The 10176-nt window shown below is 49.0% G+C and overlaps 2 long non-coding RNA genes across 2 annotated transcripts; one reads left to right on the top strand and one right to left on the bottom strand.

The window, feature by feature from the left end:
- The first annotated feature begins 60 nt into the window (after window positions 1-60).
- On the top strand, window positions 61-927 carry LOC122184975. The gene is made up of 2 exons (XR_006180683.1): window positions 61-771; window positions 860-927. It is a non-coding gene; the product is annotated as an uncharacterized LOC122184975 (long non-coding RNA).
- Window positions 928-7717: 6790 nt separating this feature from the next.
- Window positions 7718-9572, bottom strand: LOC122184980. Its single transcript, XR_006180685.1, has 2 exons — window positions 8823-9572; window positions 7718-8143 (listed from the first exon to the last, which is right to left on the bottom strand). It is a non-coding gene; the product is annotated as an uncharacterized LOC122184980 (long non-coding RNA).
- Window positions 9573-10176: the final 604 nt, after the last annotated feature.

Genomic DNA, 10176 nt, shown 5'->3' with positions numbered 1-10176 from the left:
CGCGCATGCGCCGCTGGGGGGGAGCGGAGTATGGCGGTGCCGGGCCTTGGGAGGGCGGCGAGGAGGCGGCGGTGGGAAGCTGGGACGCGGTGTAACATCTCTTACCGCTTCCCGAGGCACCGCTTGCTTCCTTCCCGTAGGCGCTGCCTGGCGTCCCGGGGCAGATTCCCAGGCTGCGTCAGTAGCGAGGTTGGGTGAGAGGAAGAATTCCTGCTGGCTTGAAGAAGTAAAGGCGCAATGATTTGTAGCAAAATTTTAGAAATACAGCTGTTGAATTGTATTGCGTGGTTAGTTCTTGCTTGCAAAACTGTAATGGCTTTTAGATGTTGTGAATAGTTAAGGATGTAGCATTATAGACTAGAAAGCATGTTGTAAGGCTATTCGGCTTTACAGCAAAAGAAACAATAATGAAACCATGTGAGTAGGCTTGCCAGGCATCAAAAGAAGCCTCCTTGTCTCCCAGCACCCCGGTGTATAGCATTAGAAGGCAGGTTGCCAAACTTACCTCTATCCAAGGATAAGCAGGTGCTCGGAAATGAGGGCTGAGTGAGCAAACACTACAATTTTGGTACCTGTAAATTACTTCTAATAGGCATTCTCATACTGAGCATGTGTCAATGAAGAGAGTTCATCTGGAGGGTGAGTGAAGAAGACCACAGGATGAAGGAAAAGGCTGCTGAATGGGCTGTCATGATGCTAAACGGACACCAGACGGTAGAAGAGACCATGGAATAGAAGACTGGAAACCTGATAAATCACTGCCTGAGATAGGTGTGTGTATGTTAATTATCTCATGGGTAATGATGAATATGTACTATCTGTGCAAATTGATGGACTCTGAATCATGTCATCTTTGAAGCACTTACGGTGGAAATATCCCCAGCGCTTCCTGGCACTGCTGATAAAGAATGCTTGACTGAACGGTAACAAACCTGTGCTGTGAAGTTTCTAGGCATCGATTTCTTCGATCCACTCCTCAGCAGGAGCACTGCCATGGGCAGCCCTGGCAGGTGGTGGAGCCTCTGCTGGGCCTGGCCTGGAATGCTGAGCTGTGTGTGACTTCAGATATCTGCTCCCACATTGGTGCTTGTGTAATTACATGATACACAAACTTCCTGCAGGAAGAAGCATGCGTTCAAGTTTGGTGATGTTTCTGGGTACATTAGTGAGATTCTGTAGGGCTGAGTTCAAGGCAGAACCCGTGGAGTAACTCCATGAGGCTGAACCCACCTTTCCCAGATCTATGTCCTGCTGTTTGGATCTTAGAAACCTTACCTGGCTGAAATTTATTGTAGATCAGCACATGCCACCTTGTGGCAAATTAGCAGCGTGTGTCTGTGCTATTCATTCTCAACTCTTCACACTTTATTCCTTATTAAGATACTTCCTTCTATATTCCTTGTATTTTGGGGCTCAAATTGCTTCATCTCTAAGTTCCTGTGCTTCACTGCAGTAATTCATACACATTTTGGAGATCCACCTGTGATGCTTTGCACTTTGATCTCATGTTCTGCCAATATAAAGTGTGTTTGCTGGCGAGACATGCTGAGCACTTTCCAGTTCAAAGCCTGCAGTTAGCTGGTGAAAACTGTACCTGGTTAATCTGGTGAGTAAGACGCTGTGAGGAGCACAGGATGTTTGCCTTCAAACTTGTACCGTGATTTCTGCGTCCGGGTAGCTCCTGCTCCTTCCCTCTCTTGTGCAAGCACTGAATTTAAATGTGTTATTCCTGCTTTTGTTTTTTCAAGTCCCACTTGCTTACTGTCACAGTGTCCTTTTCCAGCGTAAACACAGCGTTTACAAAGATGATTTAGACTTTCACTGCAAGCCTTTCATTTGCAGTGCTTATGCAGGCGCATCACTGCACGGGACAATGTCTCTCTTGTTCACAGTGAACGTCAGTGTTATGGGAAGGGAACAAAAGGCTGAAAGGGGTAATCAGCAGATGCAATGAAACAAAGCTGTAGCAAGAAAAAGTAGCTGCAGGGGCTGCTTCTGAGGTTGGAGGGGTGCTCAGTGGAAGGTGGCAATGCCTTCCAAAGAGGCATTCAAGAAATGCTGCTGCAGTAGTGAAGGTGTGACCTGGTCTTTATTTTAGTAATCTGCTTTCATCGTTCATCCGTGGGTAACCTTTGGATCTTCTAAAAAAAATCCTTAAGTACTTTTCATTTTGTAAAGCCTGTAATGGTTGAAGTTGCATGCAACCCAATAGCTGCAACTTAATATGAGCCACAATGGAAGGAAATAAATTTTAATAGGATACCATAGCAGCTGTAAGTTTGCAGGGAGCTAATTTAAACCATATTCTCTTACCACTCTGCCTTGAGCATTAGAAAGAAAATATGTTAAGTGAGGTGTAGTTCAATCTAGTGGTGATTTGGGGATGATTAAAGCTTATTAGTCTACAGGCTCCAGCTTTTTGGTGTTTTTAAATTTTTTTCTCTTTGATTTTATAAGCCTTCAATTGAAGGGGGTTTTCCGTGGCTTCCACATTAGCTTGGGTTGGTGGACCTACAAAAGATATATGCCATAATCCTTGTAATGCTAAGTGACTGCTCTCAGTCACCTCTGTACACATGTGATCAGTTTCTTAAAAATCAGTGCCTGCTAAGAGCCTCTGAGTGCATGAAAGCAGCTATCTGATAGCAGAGTGGGTATGTTGGATTAGAAACAGTTACTAACTAAATAATAGTTTTCTTTCCCTCTGAGGAAAACAAGTTTACACTGTGGAATGGCTGCTTCTGAAGGGAAATGAAGGGAAATGTTGAAAGAGGAGGGATTAAAGAAGTGATTTTTTATTTTATTTTTTTCCCTTGGAAAGATAGGACAAGGACAAGGAGGAATTGCTTCTTGACAAACTGCATGGGATGGCTGAGAAGCAGAGTGGGGCGATGGCTCTATGCTGGTTTTAGTTGCCAAAGCAGAGCAATCTGTCCCAAAGTTTGTGTAGGAAGGCGAGATCAGGAAGGCTGAGCTGCAGATGTGAAGCCTTGTGTAAATGGTTTTCAAGGCACTGAACAGAACCCAGAGAGACTTCAGGATTAGGCTTTGACAGAGGGAATTACACATATTCAAAGGAAGAATTCTCATTGGGGAGGTTCTGATTTGATATAAGGAAAAGTTTTTTAGGATAAAGGTGGTGAGGCAGCGGCACAGATTGCCCTGAGAGGTGATAGGTGCCTGCAGACATCCGAGGTCAGGCTGCTTGTGCTCAGAGCACCTGATGGAGCTTTAGGTGTCCCTGCTCTGTGCAGGGGAGTTGGACCAGATGGCCTTTAGGAGTCCCTTCCAACTCGAATGATTCCCTGATTCTATGAATCCGTTGATGCTCCTCGAGCTGGGTATGCAGAGGGCAGGGGCAGCTCTCATGTAGAGATGGGAGTGCTGCTGGGGAGCTATATTTTAAAGCAGGTTTGCTTTGGCTGTGATCTCATTGCCCCCTTCTGTGAAGGTTGTGTCAGTACAAACAGAGCTGCAAGCTGTGTTTCCAGAGCTTGAACTGACAGCCACGTGCAGTTGTGCAGCAAGGTCTCAGCAGACGGGCTGCTTCATCACTGCCAACCATTCTGCAAACAGCCCTTCTGATACCATGGATTTCACTTTTTCTTTATAAAAATTAGAGTCCTTCAGCGCTCGAGGAAACCGCATTTGATTCGGGGATATCATGCAGGCAGTGAAAAGAAGTTTTTTAAAAAATCAGCAGTTTTTTGGAGGTTATTTGCTCAGCTCTGCTATTAATGTGGTGTTGTTTGCCAGACTGTGATCAAAACCACTTGGCAGGAGAGACTTCGTCAGGAGGGCGAGCCAGTGGAGTGGAGCTGTCATCTAAGTATGTCCAGAAAAACTGTTCTCTTGGCATAGAAAACGGACTGTTTTCAGAAATAATAAACATGCCCTCTAAAATTATGTTCCTCCTCTGTAAAATCATGGAGGGTCACCAGACTTTGACGCTACAGAAGGAGCGTAACACTTTATGAGACTTCTGTCAAAGCACGTGACAAAAAATAAATATGCTGTAATAAAGAAGTGTCAGTCTGATGGCTGAGATGTGCCTTCCTAGCGCGTTCTGCCTCCCTGCTGTAAGATGTGCAGTGTGTGCTGCCAGGCAAAGGAAGCCCATCTGGAGGGGATATCAAATCCATCCATTTTCTTGACGTATCAGTTGATGTAATTAACTTTTGTTTCATCTCCCGAGTAAACCTTGTAAACACTAAAATGTGTCAAAGTAAAATATAATTTATTGAAGGGTGTAATTTGTAGAAGTCCTTATGGTGTTTCAGCTGCTGGATAGAGCCCCAGATGCTGAATATCCATAAGGAACAAAAGCTCCATCCGGCCAAACCTTGGTTGTTCTCTGAGCAGTGCCAGTAGATGGGTGAGATAGGGCTGAGGAAGGCTGTGGGGACCACCTCTGCCTGCAGCTTTGTGTCGGGGCAGTAGCAGCACCTCCTCTTTGCTGCTCAGGATTTCCAGGTATATTTTTTATAGTGGTTCCTTCTTTCTCCTCTGCAGAGCTGTTTGTCGAAGATCTGCTGTGTAAACTCATGGATTGGGAGCGAGAAATGTCATTCACGAGAGCCCAAGTAAGCCAGTGTTGAGGCTTGGCCTGCCCTGAGCTCCCTGCTGTCACCGCTGGGTTGGTGTCTAGTCAAGCCAGGTGAAAATAACACCCCATGCCACCACAATCAAGAAATTGCAGCTCTGTTTTTGAGGACTGTGCAGACTTGTTGTCAATGCTGCCGGGATGCCTGCAGATTTTCTGAATGAACACACCCACATTACTCAGTGTAACCATCAGCCCCTCCTCTGTAGTTCAGAGGCACAAAAGCACTTCCTCGCTGCCACCTCGCTGTCTCACATACAGCACTCAGCCAGTCAGATGGCACTGCTGGGAGCTCTATCGCTGCTGTTATACTTGTGAAGGGCGTAGAAGATACTGAAATTTCTAAAACCTGAGCTATCAGCTTGCTGAGGATGAGAATGCAAGTATTCGGCCTTGGGTTTTGCACACCCTGCCAACTCACTGAAGTTTTATGTTAATCAAGAAAAAGAGAAAGTCTTCCATTTGGTGGTAGTTTAGATTCTGCTTGGTTATAACTCACAACCCCAAAGCATAAGAATTAAGTTTAATAGTTCATAAATTACACAGCGTGCAGCACATGCTGTTGTAATCTGCACATAATCCATACGAAGTATTAACACTGATGTCTAAACAAAATTCAAAGTCACTGTAGGCAATCTTAAACCTCAGCTGTACAGTTTTCCTGAACTATTTTGGCTGTAGACGTGACTTTTCACCCCTCTACCCCCATATGGTATTAATTCAATTGTTTTGTATGTTATACATGCGTAAGAAATAGAAGGGATTTCCTCCAACAACAAACAGTGAGTATAAAAAGGTTAGTGTTTATAAAAATGTCAAACTGAAAGGCTCTTCCATAGCTTGCTGGAGGACAGGCTATCCTTTAAAACTCAAAGGCTTGTCATTCGGAGAGGAAAGCTGGAAGCTGATGCCCAGTTCCCACTCACTGGGACTCTCAGCAGCAAGCAGGCTGAGAGGAGGCTGAGGGAACGTGGGCTTGGTTAAAAAGATCAGGAAACAGCTGCAGAATTATTTGGTTCCCAGGGGTGTGGGTTTTGATCACCACCGTTTAGTTTTTGCTTAGGAGCTCAGCATGAACTGGAAGGAAAAGAAGCTCTGAGTACGGTTGGCTGTCTGCTGCAGGGTGTTGGAAAGGGAACCCTTCCTTGCAGCTGAGTGGTGCTGTCTTACGGGAGGGCTGGCAGGGTGACAAATGAGGGGTCAGGAGAAGACAAGGGATCATCACGGGTCTGTGCCGTTTGCTTGCAAGCACAAGGCTGTGCTGGAAGCCGTGTTTGGCCAAGGGCAGGCTGGCAGAGCTTTTGGAGTCCTTGGGCCCAATCCTAACAGTGCTGATCAGCTTCCTGCCTTGGAATCAAAGAAAGTATCAGCAGAGAGCATGGCTGGAGCGTATGGTATGGATTTGGGAAAAGGGAGCGTGCGGGAGCTTTGTAAGAGCAACGGGCTTGGGAAACTGCTGTCTTGGTTTGGTATGTGAGCTCTCTGGGAGTGCATCTGGGATGGACTGAGATCTCAAAGAGCCTTGGGAGGCAAGAGTAGGAGTTAGGACCAAAATGGTGGAGGGGAGGGGAGGGAGAGAAGTTGGAAAGAGCATGCTGCTTTAGTACAGCTTGGAGCTTTAGGAGGAGGCAGCTGGTGAGCTGGTGTGCAGGAAGAGGGACCAGCAGCATGGGTTTGAGGAGGTTGTCCTGTGTCTTGCCGTGCACCCTGGTTCTTCCATGGCATCTCTGAGATTAAACAGGAGTTTCGTTGGTGCTGGAGGATCTCAGAACATTGCAGTTGGTCTGCTGGTGCCAGTATCCCAACGGTCCGATGCGCAGAGGCGTTTCTATTGCCACCGACGTCAAACCTCTTTGAAACAATGATCCTCATTAATTAGGCTTTCTTTGAGACAATGATCCTCATTAATTAGGCTTTTTACAGTCTCAGCTTTTGCGTCCTCTTTTTTGGAACCGAAATGATGAAAAAGCTGCCGGAGAGATCCGACTTAGGCGGTCACACGCTGCGATGCTGCTCTCATCCCTCGCGATGTACCGGGGACGCTGGCGCTGCGGCGGGGCCCGGCAGAGGGCACCCGCGGCCCGAGATCCGCCGGCCCTGAGCCGCGGACCCGGCCCTCGATCCCCAGCCCCGGGATGCTGCGGGAGCCCCCGGCCCTGCGCAGTGAGCGGGAGGCGAAGGGAAGAAGCTGGCGGATAAGGCCTAGAACTGAGCTAAGCGAACCCGTCTGCGGCTCAGATCGCTATCGGGTGGTGGAATTTCGTCCAAAAAATTTGGAAGTGTCATAATATACGTACAGAAAAGCAAAATTGTTTAAACTTCTTAAGCGGCTGTGTCCATATATGGGTTTACGGTTCTGTGCTGGATGTGGTAAGTAGAAATGTGTCGTATCGAACGGCAGGCTGCAGGGCAGACAGGGCAGAAAACAGCTCTCATTTGGCCTGAGGTGGTGGCACTGCACTGATGCAGGCAGTGTTTGCCCTCACAGAGTGCAGACCAGGAGCTGCCTGCCTTCCTTTAGCACCACAGCAACATCAGTAGGAACCAGAACAGGTGTTTTGTAGTGTGAGCATCGCCCTGAGTGGGGTCCCAGGATGGGGGTTTGTTGGTGTCCTTGGTGCAAGCTGGGAGGTCACCAGGTGTGTACCTCCACTGAGGGCACAGCTGTTGGAGTACCCACTGAAGCAAGCAAGGTGAAACCAGCCTTCATGTCATCACACCACTCCATGACCAGTGTTGGGCAAAGTCCTGAAAGAAGGTTTTAGTGGGATCTCTCCTGCCAAGGCGTGAGGCACAAAGGAGGCACAGCACCTTTGCTCAGCTTGGCCGTACAGCACTGGGATGGCTCTGGGCAGCACACCTGTACTGCTGCAACTGTGAAGTTCCCTGTCACAGGAAAGGCAATCCTCCCCCCATGCACACATCTATGGCAAACCAGTGCCATCTGCTCCCTGCCATCCCTCAGTTTCCTTGTGCCCAAGCCCTGCACCCTTATGACCAAGACTCCTGCAGCAAAAGTTTCATTTTTAAACATCCACTGAATCTCAGCCAAACTATAGAGATTAAAACAGATAAAGGCTCTCAGGAATGTAAACAGCATACAGGAAATCCTAATCCATGTAGCATAATTTTATTCTAAAAACATTATTCCATCCCAAGGTAGTAAATCAGTTTCACCTTCTGTGTGTGCTGTGCCTAGGATCCCCAGTTCCCATTGCCTTCTGCAGGTGAAGCTCCCCATAGCTGCTGGCCATGCCCTGGTCTGGTGATGGCCACGGAGGCTGCCTGGGACCGTGGACATCAGGCACTGCTTGGTGCCCAGCTTGGCACCACCGAGCCCACCCTGCAGGGACCATCTGTGGGACTTCAGACACCTGGGTGTTCAGTTTGGGAACTTTACTTTAAGCATTTCTCATCAGTGTGATTTTCTTCAGCGTTCAGTGGGCGCACTCTGCTGCACATCCAGCTCCAGCCTACTTGGTTCCATGGGAGTGGGGAGAGATTTTGCTTCTGCTCTGCTGGGAGGGCACTTTGGTGGGTCTGTACAACACTTTAAAATAAGATTTGCGTAGAAATGCAAAGGCAGAGAAATAAGCTAACAGAAAAGAGCTGCCACCACTTAATTGTTTTATATCGTGTGCTTGTTATAGAATTTAATTGGCTCTTAACAGGCTTTTTAACTGGCTGTAGTGGTGCTCAGGAGAGTCTGGCAAGTCAGCTTTAATATGATTTTAATATGTATAAAACATGGTGCTATTTTAGAAATAAAAAGTTTCAATTAGCCATTATTGTGTTAAATGCCTGCAGCACCTCCCCGCTGCTCCATAAAGGCACAACCAGGTGGAACCAGCAGACCAACACTGCTGCAAACCCACAGAATGTGGGGTTTGCTCTGTTTCTTCATCTCTCTGTTAAAAACTGGAGGCCCCGCTCCACACAGACGTAATCATTAACTTAATTTTATAAACTACCCTATTCCAGTCAGTGAACAGTGAGCTGCCTCAGCACTCATCACCTGTTCTCAGCATAGGGGATGATGTGATATCATGGAAGGCAGCTCTTGTTCAGCAGCAGATGTGGGGCTTGCTTGAATTGAACACCGGGGTGATAAGGACAGTTCCTTGCTTTCTGTTTAGGGCCTGTTTAGCATCTAGAAATAAGTGGTACAGCCGTAGCTGTGGTTTCAGACAGGCTGTAATTACTGACCTGGTGCACCCACCTTTGGCTCACGGTGTGTTTGTGCCCGGCCATCGCAGAGCACACTCGCTGCCTGCAGCTCTGCACGTGGCTCCGTGCCCATACGTGGCTGTGGCAGTGCTGTGCAGGGTTTGGTTGTGGCTGGAAGTGTGGCACAGCCATCCCGAAGTCCCACAACGAAAGATTTCTGCTCCTGCTCCCCATCACGTCACCGAGGGGCTCGGCGCCATTTCCCCGTGTTGGAGCTGTGCATCAAAGCCATTCGTTGTGTGACAGGTGGAGAGCTGGGTGCTAAAGGCTGTACCAGCACCGTGTCAGCACCGTGTCATCATGGGCATAACAGCGCCCCAGAACTGCTCCTCTGCGACGCTCCTGGGCAGGACAGTGCAGGAGCTGCCCCGAGCAATGCAGACGACTCTGCTATTTCTTTCGGTTGTCTAGTTTTCTTGGGTTTGATAGCAGGTCCGGGTGGAGAAGGGAGAAAGATAGCTCTGTATGAGCTGTCAGCAGGGGAAAGTGTAACCGCGGCCCTCTGACAGCCGTGACATTGATCGGGGCAGCTGAGCGAGCTGAGCCAGCGGAGCCCCGTGTCAGCCCCAAGGTCGGTGTGCGGATGGGGCAGTGCCTGGAAGAGCTGTCTCAGCCCCAACGCTGCCTCTACCGGCGCTCGCGGCTGGTTTGTGCTTCCGAGAACTGCTCCCCTCCTCTGTGAAGGAAGGAAGGAAAAGGAAAACAAAACGACCAAAACAACCACAAAACAAAGGAAAACAACAGTAAAACAAACAAACAAACAAACAGAACTCCGCTATTTTAAAAGGAAAAAAAAAGGAAAGAAAGAAAGAAAAAGAAAAGTAAGAAAAGTGAGGGACTCACCGTTTTATCCCAGTAGGACACTATTCACTGTGCGTGCTGTTCCGCAGCACGGCGGTCGCACGGAGGGCAGCTCCCGGTACGGGCACAGATCTCTCCAGAGAGCGGCAGCTACGGAGATGGATTCCGTCCTTTTGCAGGGTTTGGAGGAAAGAGATCCGGAGGCGGCGGGGCGGGGATTTGCCTCGGTGCGGGGACGCAGAGCTCCGCAACTTCTGCCCGAAGCCGTAAGGAAGGAATGGCCGGGCCGCGCGGCCGCGAGCATCGCTTCTGAGGTCCGCGTGTCAGCACGGAGCTCCCCGCGGTCCCGAGCGCAGCGCGCTGCTCGGACGGAGCCGCTCCCTCACCCTCCTGCCCCGCGTGATGTCACGGCTTCCACTCTTTTCCAACCGCTTTGCGGATTTCCTGGACGCCGAGTGCCAGCAGAAGGCAGCGCCGGGGCCCGCAGCGCTCCGAGGCCGCCCCGGGGCCGTGGGGACGGGGCCGGTGGTGCGGGGATGTGAGAG

Source organism: Lagopus leucura, unplaced genomic scaffold (assembly GCF_019238085.1).
Source record: "Lagopus leucura isolate 7727_CA_CO unplaced genomic scaffold, USGS_WTPT01 Super-Scaffold_100026, whole genome shotgun sequence".
NCBI classification, from domain to species: Eukaryota; Metazoa; Chordata; class Aves; order Galliformes; family Phasianidae; genus Lagopus; species Lagopus leucura.
Note: the sequence above shows the minus strand (reverse complement) of the source record. Positions and strands in the feature narration are given on the sequence as shown.